The following is a 12162-nucleotide window of genomic DNA, read 5'->3' as shown; positions in this document are numbered from 1 at the left end:
AGAGTTTATTATAAACAGGAATAATAGTCATACGTGATTTCTTTTACAAGTCAAAATCTAAATGGAATTTATCGACCCTCAAATTTTTATTATGAAGGAATCTGATCTTAGCATGTAGGCTCTGATACCAATTGTTAAATTTAATTGTAATCATGCTAAGAATCGAGAATCACCAAATAATAAATTAATAAACCAAATTCATATCTGCGGAAGCTATTGTTGATATGAATAGTAGTTGTAATAGCAGCCAAGATCTTCCCTTCTTTGCTCCTCACAAAAGTATTAGTTATCAATGGGACAAGCTAATGAAAACATATGGAGAGGAGAGGGGACCTAACCTTTATATATATAAAATAATTTGAGCCGTCCCATTACGACTAAAATTCTAATTAGGGTTTATTTCCGACCCACATACTTTAAACTACCACATAAAATTAATTACAACCTGTAAGGTGTAAAAGGCCCAATTGATCACTTAATAAATTTGGCCTAAACACAAATATTATTATGAGCCATACATCTAACCCGTAAAATTTGCAATCCAATGTGAAGCCCACATATGGAATAATTAATTATTCCAACAATGCAAATATATAATTAATTTGTGTTTTTAAAGCTAAAATAGGATTTATAATTGGTATAAAAGAAGTGATGAATTATCTGGCATTTTAATCGAAGTAATTTGTTTAATTTTGGCAAATTGAAGCGTGATGTTTGGAGTCTGGAAGAAGATGATAAGGGACTATAACTATTAACGGTAGTTTTTCTTCCCCAATTTCGTTTTCTTTCGCCAACAAATTTTTTTTTTGCTTGCATTGCACGTATGGTACTTCAAGGGAAAATATTTGCTAATTTTTTGTGCTATGCAGCAGTGGCGGATGTAGCTCATGGCCAGCTAGGGCGGCCGTCCTAGCTGGATCCGTCGGAACCGTCGGACTGTTGAAGAGCAAAATGCAGCCGCCCTAGCTGATTTAATCCATACCGATATCATTTTCCCCCAAATGAAATCCCGTCAATTTGGCGAGAGCAGAGAAGAAACCCTTGAATTCTTTCCATTATTCGCACCTGATTCCATAATTTAAATCCCATAATTTCCTTCCACATCTCCATTCAAAGTGCGAAGTGGGTTGATTGGGTAGTCGGCTAGTGGCGTGTGGGTTGCGATTGTGAAGTGCGAGTCGGGGTCGGACGGTGCAAGCAGTGGTGTGCCGTGCGAGATTGTGTGAACTGCCAAGGAGAAGAAGCCGTGTGCAGCGTGGGTCAAGGACTCAAGGTGAGTTCACTGTTCTTCATACTTGAAGTCTTGAATAGTTGAATTGTTTTTGTTTTTGTTGAATACTTTTGTTTCAAATCCTTTTGTTATCTATTTTTGGTGAATTGAGATTGCGAAGTGAAATCAGAATCTCTTTTTGTTAAATTGTTGAAACTTGAATGTTGAATTGTTGGTTTGTTGCACTTATTTGTTGAGACTTGAGAGTGTTTGTGGGCTCCAATTTGATTGATTTGTATGGTAAATGTGGGAGATTAACTCTGGACGCAAGTTGTTTGATGGAATGAGCATGAAAAATGAGGTCTCTCTTAATTTCTTTTGGGTTCTCAAATTTTTACCAAAATTATTTGCGATTAAGTTGTATCTAAACCTAGTTTCAAAATTTATTTTCCGTTGTTTATTTTTGTCTTTTAATTTGATATGTATTTTGGTGATACTACATAGGAATTGGATAGTTTAAAGTTAGGGCAGTGTGATGAGAGATTGATTTACAAGGTTACGTGAGATTAATATGTATTTTAGCAATACTATGTAGGAGTTGGATAGCATGTATTTTATATTATTTTGAATTGTATTGAACTATAATTTGATATAAATATACGATTTTTACGCTTTAGTGTATTTACATATAGATTGAAGAATTTTTAATATTATTTAATTTAATATTAATAAACGACATTACTATATGACTGTTGACTGTCGGCGGTCAACGGTCAACGACCGTCCTAACTGAGTCTAAGTCCTGAATTCGCCAGTGGCTATGCTGCGTGTTACTAATAAAGAAAGGTTAGGGAGGTTGATTTATATTTCGTCTAGTTTTCTCGAACAGCCTATTGTTTAAAAAATTTTGAACTTCTGATGCATATTTGTGGAGGGAAAATGTACGCCTTGGGGAAGAATGATTGAGAAATAGTTGAGTCTACTAATATTATGCCTGGAAGGTTGGTTTCCGAAGCTATTTGTTTAGTAGAAGACGATTAGAAATATAGGAAGGAAGAAAGGGACTCTCTATAGTTTTTACTACTTTCAAAAGAATTTTATTATTGAGTTCTCATTATTGTGAAAAAGCAATAATATTATTCTAAATGCCTTTTATATATCTTCTTGTATTCAGTATATGTTTGGGTGAAAAGCAACCGGATCTTGTGCCGTTCACAGGTAGGTGATGATGTTTGTCCTCTTATTTGCTGGCATGTTTTCTTGTCGTACTTCCTTCTACTTCTGTACATTCTTAAATTGTCAGGATTTGATGAATCGAAGAAATCTAAGAACCGTGGATTTGGGTAATGATGGTTACGACGGTTCACCGATTTGCGATAAGATGCCTGACATCGAAATTCTCACAGAAATTCCAAGCCAGTTCTCAAAGTGTTTAATTACAAGCAAACATTGATGGAAACTTCAAGCATAAGTGATTGTTCATTGCAGTGACAAGTCACAATTTATTGAGTTGTGTTATATGTATAAAGTTGGTTGACAAAGTAAATCTTACACCAATCATTTCAAAAATAGATTTTTAAATAATTGAAAATCAATGGCCCGGATTTTGCCAACCCTATTTTGTCAACCAAATTTGTAAACACACTTTGTACAAATAGCATAATAACAATTTATTTCCACTTATAATAGATGGAAGAGATCAAGAACAACAATACAACAGAGGATGTTTGTGGTTTACACTTAAATTTTTTCTCTTTAATCAGATCCATAGAAATTTCTTTTCCCTTCCTCAATTCCACTTCCAAGCTACAAAAGGATCTTGGTTGACTTGATTTATTTGTATATGGTAATACAAGAAGGAAATGAATATTGTAATTTAGGAACAACAAATGCTTTTTCCTTGAAACGGAATTAAAATCTGAATTTATTATACTAACTATAAGATACAGATATAGCAGAATGGATGGAGAGATCGGAACCTCATTTGAATCTTTTGAAGGAAAGCTAAATTATAAGTGCTGGAGATAAAGACTTTTAGCGAGTGTTAATAAAAGCAATTGGGTACAAGGGAATGTGATGACTTGCATACTTTCCAGCCTAATGCTTAATGCTTGATATGTGAATTTGTAATCCTTTGTAATCATATAAATTGATAAGGTGAATCTTCAGCATGGGGGCTGTGTTTTGAGTTAAAATTGACTAAGTGAGAGGGTCGATTAGGTTTTATGACTTGTATATACTATTACGGTAAAGTTCTTAGTCCATTTTGCCTTTATCAACAGGATAAGTTGTACCTAGGTAGTTATATTTTTGTTAGTGTTTGTGAAGGTGTATGAAGCATGATCTGGTCAATCTCAGAGTTTGTGTAAAGCAGTGTCGGTCTCCTGAAGCCTATTATAATCTAATATTACAACAACCTCATCCTAGGAAACTTGAATCTCTTTTAGATCAGCTCGTCAGCATTCATAACCATTGCTCCAAGCTTTTTATTTCATTTTGTTAATTTTTATTATGGTTTTATTATTTTTAATCTGTTCTTTTATGTAGATAATACAAAAATCGTCATTTGAATACGTAACAGGGTTGGCGAGCTTGGGAGTGTGAAAATGGCCATAAAGTAGTTTTTTTAAAACTCTGCCATAAGAACTAGAAATACTTTATTCTGAATTTAAAAAAAAAAAAAAAAAATTACCTCCAATCCACTTGATTTCTTTCCATTATATTTCTTATCATGTGTATTGTGCTTATTCTAGTCATGGCCTTATTGAAGATAATATAGAACATTTACAGATGGTGTAACGACCCAAGCCTCGTGTTCAGCCATTCTCTTACGTACTATCCACTTTGAAAGGACATCTACCCTCTTATCCCTCACAACTTTGTAACGATCCAGGCCACGTGCCCAACCGTTCTCTTACTTACTGGCCCTCACGGCATTCTATTGCGTCCCTAAACTTCGAATTGTTAATCTTTTCTTAAGAGAGATTTAAGTTGAATCGTGATACCAATAGGACAGTACATAAGAGAATGGCTGGCCACGAGGCTTGGATCATTATAGATGGGCCCTAACTTGGCTGTGTTCTTCAGCATTGGCAATCTATGACTAAATTAACATGGTTGTTAAACATTTCGTGGCTAATTACTGTAGACTTAATGCTGCCAGTCGTCGTGACGAGCATGTTGGTTATCGATGGATGAACTTTCCAAATTTAAAGTTTAGTATTGTTGGTGGATGGCCTTTTTCATGCGGCGTTGAGCAATTATATCGGAAAAAGCTTCTTACTGCAAGGTTAGTAGTCTACTAATGCCAATACAGATTTTTTGTCCTCTATTCATTCAATCTCCCTTGATTATCCTTTGAATGGAAGCCGTGGAAGAATTTTCATTTGTTAATTTCTCCAAAGTAAAAGAGCGGTGTCAGTGTACAAGAATGTAGTTCAAACATAAAACATTATGGATTTGTAACTAATATAATTCCGTGACATGACTTCAAGTTTCTCTCTCTCTAGACTACCTTAATAAGAAAGGAGATTTAAATGTAATTCAGAAATGAGAAACGCAACAGGGCAATTGGAAACTTCTGTGAACGAAAAGTATCGCTCTCTTTTTTGTGAGATAACTGGAAAATATATTTACTGTGAAATATTCTTAGTGAATTTACGATTGCATCTAATAACCGATGAGGTCACATTGACTCTATATTGACTCTATCTTTCCATGCATAGCATACATCAATTGACTTATGTCCATCCAATTACATTTGTATAGTGTATTTATGTGTGCGAACAACATGAAGATACTTTTTTATTTAACGTAAAAGATCTTGACTTATTACAAACTAAATTGATCGTGAAATTATTGATCAGATATGGCATCCATGACATGAATGAAAGTGCAAAGATGATTTATCAAACTGCTTTAAGGACTCCAGAGGATCATTCAGTTGTGTTCCTTGCTCATAATGGGGCCAACAGGTACATCATTCTGTGAAGCAAAATATAGTTTATTTTCTTACAACCTTAATGCGGATGATCTTGCTTTACATTGATTTAACGACTAATATGATGCAGGGCTAGGCTCCAATGTGAATGATATCTGTGGAAGGGATTGGGTTTTTGGAGGTGGTGACCATGGTGATCCAGGTGATGCTTCTAAATGTACATGGCTTCCTGTGATTATCTATCCTCTCATCTTGAATGTAGTTCTGATTTTCTGCACATTGTTCTGATATTATTTCGTATGCAATGATTGAACATGCTATTTGTTGTACAGATTTAGCAAATGCAATATCCCAATTAAAAGAGAACAACAAATTGCTGTCCCACTTGTTGTCTTTGATCACATGCATAAGCAGCTGGCATGTGGAAATGGTCTTTGGAAAATGATTGTAGTCGGGGATAACAACACTGTATACCTCAATGGGGCCATTATTCCGAGGGTTAAGAGATTGGATAATGAACTGGGGGCAAGTGCTAGAAGCTCCATCTTTAGTGGAACATCAGTTGATACTTCAGATTCACGTGGTACCATTCAGGAGAAAAGTTCTGAAACTTGGGTTTCTGTATTAGGGACAACAACATTAGAGGAGGAGCATATATTATTTAGCCAGACAGCTAGAAGCTTTATGGTTTAGAATTATTAGTTGTGACCACTCGAGATTGAATATTAAATTAGTAACTTGTGAACTCACATTATGTTGTCTGTTTGTAATAAGGAAATGTGGGTTTCTTATGACATGACATACAGTTGAAATGAATGTCAGCAATTAACTTCATAGCAAATCGATGTGGAACACACTGAGGTTGACAATTTTATGATTCCATCAATCTGCTAGGTTAAACCCCAAGACTTCAGCATGCAGTTACATGACTCGTTATGATATAACTTGTGTTTTATAATAAATGGATATCTAGGCACGGTGCACCCACCTATACTGGCGGCTGGCACGGCATGTTTCTGTCCCTTCGGGCTACCCAGGCCGGGGGTGGTCCGTTCATCTTGTACAGGTCTACTTGCGCCTTAAATCATTTATGGCCTCCAGCTCCCAAAAAAGTTAATGATATTGCTCAGTGCTGACTGATCCTCTGTTAACTTGTTAGGTTAGTGTTTATAGCTCTCTCTTAGCCCCAACCCCACCACATTCACAAAAAATTTGGTTCGCATCTCTGCTTCTATAGCTGTATTTGTGTGTCATATTATTAATGAGCTGAAAGGACAAGTGGACATTACATAAAAGTGATGAATAATAAATTAAAAAACTTTTTTCAAAAGGCATCATTAAATTGAAGCAGGCAGTCTGCAACTAATCTAGCAGTTTGTTTTGTGTTGACTCCTTTTAAACACTGATAATCTGAGCTGACTATGAATTCCTCTTTTTAAAGCTCTATGTTTCATCTTTAGTTTTGTTCAAGAATTAGCTTTAGTTAGTGCACCAAATTCCAAGCAACTCTTTACACTTTTTTGACTCAGTCTTCTCCCCTTTGAACTAAAGCTTTCAATATTTGGAAAAGAGACAGTAATTGCAGCTTGCCCCCACATCTTTGTATGGCTTTGTAGTAACACAAAAAGATTTGTTAAGTTGCCAGAGATTATGATGAATTCTTAATAATTAGGTACTTAGGTAGGGCACCCTCTCAATGTTAGTAATTGCTTTCAATGAAACTATTGTGAGTTTGTCACCTTTATATAAATATTTCTGGTTGGTTTGGTATGCTAGATTGATTAGGATTCAATATCCATATACGTAGTTATGTTGTATTTATCTATAACATACTATGTTGATGTGTGTAAAAGATTTAAGAAAAAATTGTAGGGAAGGTCTTCTATTATTAATGCTGTCTAACCTTTGGTTGTCGGTATAAATTCTTTACATTTATTTATCTACCTCCTTCAACTAGAGGTCAGTCAATAGCGGCGGCCAAATCGATAGTCCTTGAGGGGATTTTCAATATTACCTAGGTATGCGTGGTTCCAAATGGTTCAATTTTGAAGAAAACTGGAACTGAACCGAAAATCATGATTATCTTATAATGAAGCTATTGATAACTATGGAACCGAACTGAATCAAACTGAATTGTCTGATTCTGGTTTGGTTCGGTTGGTTATGATTCTTTTCCCTATCCCCTACTACCATCTCTCCCTCTTTAGACAAATGTAATATTGTTGTTGATTTAATTTATGATTTTTGTAACAGTTAGGTTTCTAACTTTTAATTCTTGGTATTGAAGTTCCATCGTTTATATATTATAGCACATAGGTCGGACACTTTTTCTCCTCAAGAAAAAGTTGTATCTTTACTGAGAATTCAATGCCCCTCTTAAATTAAAAATTAATAAAAAAGGGAATTTCATCTGGCTTCTTGTTCATACGTGATCTGGTTTCACAAAAATGAAGTTCTAACGACGGAGCTATCTTATTTGTTGGATGCATATTGAATTCTACTATCCAAAGAAAAGAATAAGAAATTGAAGCAGCCCTACAACATTGATCAAAGTTGGTAAAAAGAAATTGAAGCAGCCCTACAACATTGATCAAAGTTGGTAAAAAGAAATTGAAGCAGCCCTACAACATTGATCAAAGTTGGTAAAAAGAAATTGAAGCAGCCCTACAACATTGATCAAAGTTGGTAAAAAGAAATTGAAGCAGCCCTACAACATTGATCAAAGTTGGTAAAAAGAAATTGAAGCAGCCCTACAACATTGATCAAAGTTGGTTCAAATACAATCAGCTGATTTGACCTAACTGGGAACTAATTTAAAATAAAAATTTCCCGTGCTCAAATTAGGTTGGGGGCTTGTTTGGCAGTGTTTTTGAAAAGTCAAAAATTGCTTTTCAGATTAAGAAATTATTTTTAAATATGTTTAAACAATTTTTGAGAATGTTTTATTTGGCTACAAGAACTTTTATAGAGGAATATTTTTTTTATTTTTTATTTTTCAAAAATCTCTTCTAGGAGGAATCAAAAGGTACAAGTAAAAGTTTTGTCAAATGGACCATGAGAATAGTTGGGTTATGTAGGACTATCCATCATCCGACCAAAGATAAAAATAATTCAGGTACCCCTCTTTATATATATTTGGAAATAGAATAATAAAACTTAGGTAATGGTCGATTAGTAGAAACTGAAGACACGGATCGATTATGAACATTTGGATAACCTTTATCATGATAGGTTGGCCAACCATTGCCATTGAGCTAAAAAAGCCAAACAAAAAGCATGAAAAGATCGATCGGATCATGATATTGTTAACCTAATGAAATAAGGTATTCAATACTCATCGTGAGCTCAACTTCAATTTTGCATGAAATTCAACTAGACTCACGGAGCTCAAATTCACTAAATAGTTTGCCATTGTTTGGTATTAATTGAAATCAAAATTTTAATTTGAGTCAAAATAACCAATTAATTTTAATAACATGCTTCATGGATCCTACAACTTTTCAATTATACATATCATCAACTTTTATTAAAATCTACTAAAAATTTGATTTTAATTCCCATCAAATGTGGACAGAGTCTAGCTCGACTTTCGTGAATGACAATTCCAACCTTGTAGCATCTACTACGAATTTAATAACATGTCAAAAGCATGTTGGACACGAGGACGGAGCACCATAAGTGAGTGTAAGTAAATTTATGTGAACAGAATTCATACAATTTACTGAAAACTCGATACATATTTACGGTTGATTTTGAACTACATTATTTTCTTGACGAAGTAGCAACCCAATAATAAAAAAGTTAAAAGAGAATCGGAAAGAAAAAGCCAACACAAAATGAAACTCTTGGAATTGGTTAAGGAAGCGTCAACCAAATGTTAAAATTTGATTCATTGACACGACAATGAAGGAATGTTTGACTCTGACAACCTCTGACAATCCAATCTGCAATTCTCTTTCTGAATAGATCCACAGCAGCCTTTGACCGAATCTTAGCCATCCATCATTCTCCCAAGATTATATAATAGTAAAGAAACTTCAAAAGAGTATCCTGGGAGAATGATGGACGTATATATAATTGTGAGGAAAGTTCAAAAGAATATCTTAGGAGAATGATGGACGTGTGTGTGTGTATATATAGATATATAATACTTTTTTTTTTCCTTCTCTTTTATTCGTTTGCTTGTGACCTGCGGGCATGTATGTCTCTAGAAAGTCATTCATGCCTATTTCGCCATCTATTGCTATATTAAGCCCCAGCATGATTTAAATAAAAATCGGAATTTTAGTAAAATTTAATAAAAATTTATGAAATATATGACATAAAAAATGTGAATTACATAAAATATGTATTAACTTTAAGAAACTTGAGAAAGAGAGAGAAAAAAAGATGGAAATAATTGCGATTTGGGTAGGATTGGTGGGGTAGATATGTAGAATAATTTAATTTTTATAATATTATTATTGATAATTAAAATTTGATTTATATCTGATTTTTTAAAAGAAAATTTAGTTTCTCTCTTTACGGAGAGAAACTTGAGTGGGGCAGTCGCACCATCCACGTGGTGCAACTGCCCAACCCCGAGGCGCCACCTATGCGGATGGTCCACACACCTTGAGGGTGTGTGGTAGCCCACACGGCGAGGTGGCGCACATTGGTGGTGTGACCGCCCTACCTAAGTTTTTTCCCTCTCTACGACTCTACTAGAGTCGGATATGTGTGAAGAGATATCTCTCTCCCCCCAGCTCTCTTTTCTCTTCCCACCCTCTCTTTACTGGAGCTGGAGCTGGACCTCTAAGCGAAAAGGCGTGCTGCTACGGTGAAGGTGATGCTGCTCTGGGCTATTTGCAGTGCCTCGCGAGGTGTTGCAGCGATTCTTGTGGCATGTGACATTGGAGAAATCGATGTGGCAATTACAGTGCTATGGAGTTCATGGCTACCGTAGCAGTGGTTTGGGGATTTTTGGTGGGGATGGTATTGTGGAGGTGGACATAGAGGAGGTGATAGTTGTGAGTTCTAGTGGACTGTGATTGTGAGATGGTGGTGATGATGGCTATAGTTGTGGATCGCTGTAATGATGGTCATGGTGGTGGTGACAGTAGATTTCGGGATTTTTTGGTTTGGTGGTGGTGGTTTGGTGGAAATGGTAGTTTTGATTCTTAGTACAGGCATTAGTGGTCCTAATGGTGGTTCTGGTAGTGGGGATAGGGTTGCGTTGGGTTACGGTTGTGTAAAGAGGGACTATGAATAATTATTTAGTTATTGTGACCAATAGTTTTTTAATTTGTTACCAATAAATAATATGTAACAAATTATTTGAAATTGTGACCAATAAATTGGATATCTTATAACCAATAAATAATGTTTTTGTTTGATCCTCATTCTTCTAAAAATTTATTTTTTCAAGATTTATTTTCAATCGCACATTTTTTAACAAAATATATTACACGCAAATCTAAAAAATTTTCTTAATTTTTAACCACACATTCTCCATCAATCACTATTTAAAAATACATTCTTCTCCTCAAAATGGGGTTGAAACAAGGGTTACACGTGACAAAAAAATTTGAGTCATGACTTATAACATTTATAATTTGTGATCGATAGATAAATTGAGACTTATATTTTTTTTTTGTTTATGACCGATGAATATATTATGACTTATAAATTTTTTGATTTGTAACCCCTAAATTTTTTTATCCATGATATAAAAATAATTTGTCATCAGTTAATTCAATAATTTGCAACCAGATAATATGGAAATTGTGACCTTAAATACATTGAATTAATAAAATATATTTTTAATTAATTATTACATAAATAAATTTTAATTAATATCTAATTTTTGAAATTTGAAACATTATTTCTTAGTTTTGAAATGGATCATACTTAATCTCTTAAATATGAAATCTTCCTGTTTTTTATTATATTGAAGATTTTTAATTTTAACTCTTTTTTTTATTATTATTTTCTCATGTTTTTCATCAACCTCTATTAATTAACATATCTTGTCACTGATGATGCCAAATAAATGGTTAAGAGGAAGTAAAAAAAAAATCTATTTCCTCTAAGTGTTTTTATAATAAGTAAGATAAATAAAAAATATGAAAGTTCGAAAATAAATTCTTCCTACATTTGAATAATATTTTTATAGAGATCGTAATTAGAGACAATATGTCCTAATTAATTGAAGTTTTAAAAAAAATGAGATGAAAAAAAAGTTGAAGACATAAATGCTGAAATGAGAAAAATTAGGAACCTTTATTGCAACTAAAATGTAGTACAATTAACAAAATATTTGATGTGAATAACTGAATATAATTACAATTTTATCCAATTTGGGTTGGGGTCTCTCTCTCTCTCTCTCTCTCTCTCTCTCTCTGAGTAATCTTAGGTAATGTAATAATTTATTATTATTATTATTATTTTTTTAAACGAATGTTGTAATAGTAGTTGTTTCATCTTGATAATGTTGTAATTTATAAATCTGAATTTAAATTCGAAACTCAACTTTCAAAAACTAATATGCTTAATTGGTTGCAGTTAATTTTGTCGATTAATAGTTTGATCATTTCACACTTAAATTTGATTTACTATACACTACTATCCGAATCGATGAGACGATAAATGCATTAATTTAACACACACACAAAATTGAGTATTTTTCTACTTTTTTCGACAAGCTATTTGATTATTATATACTTAATTTGACTTTTAACACTTGGCTATCGAGTCAATGATACCATAAATGCATTAATTGAATGCATGCAATTGACTATTTTAAAGTTTTCTCAATAAGATGTTTGATCATTATATACTTTATTTGACTTGTAACAGGTAGCCACCCTAATCAATTAGAACATAAATGCATTAATCAAATACTAGCAATCTATTATTTTTTAACTTTTTTGGATAAGGTGTTTGATCATTATATACTGCATTCGACTTATAAGACGTGGCCACCCGAATCAATGAGACCATAAAAGCATTAATAATCTCTCCCCTTCTTTTA

At 33.7% G+C, this 12162-nt stretch overlaps 1 pseudogene; it reads left to right on the top strand.

The window, feature by feature from the left end:
• The first annotated feature begins 5074 nt into the window (after window positions 1-5074).
• LOC111404201 lies at window positions 5075-5979 on the top strand (annotated as a pseudogene).
• The last annotated feature ends 6183 nt before the right edge of the window (window positions 5980-12162 follow it).

The sequence above is a fragment of the Olea europaea genome, chromosome 11, assembly GCF_002742605.1.
Source record: "Olea europaea var. sylvestris chromosome 11, O_europaea_v1, whole genome shotgun sequence".
In the NCBI taxonomy this organism is placed as follows: Eukaryota; Viridiplantae; Streptophyta; class Magnoliopsida; order Lamiales; family Oleaceae; genus Olea; species Olea europaea.
The sequence above is the reverse complement of the archived record's forward strand: the minus strand, read 5'-3'. Positions and strand labels throughout refer to the sequence as shown.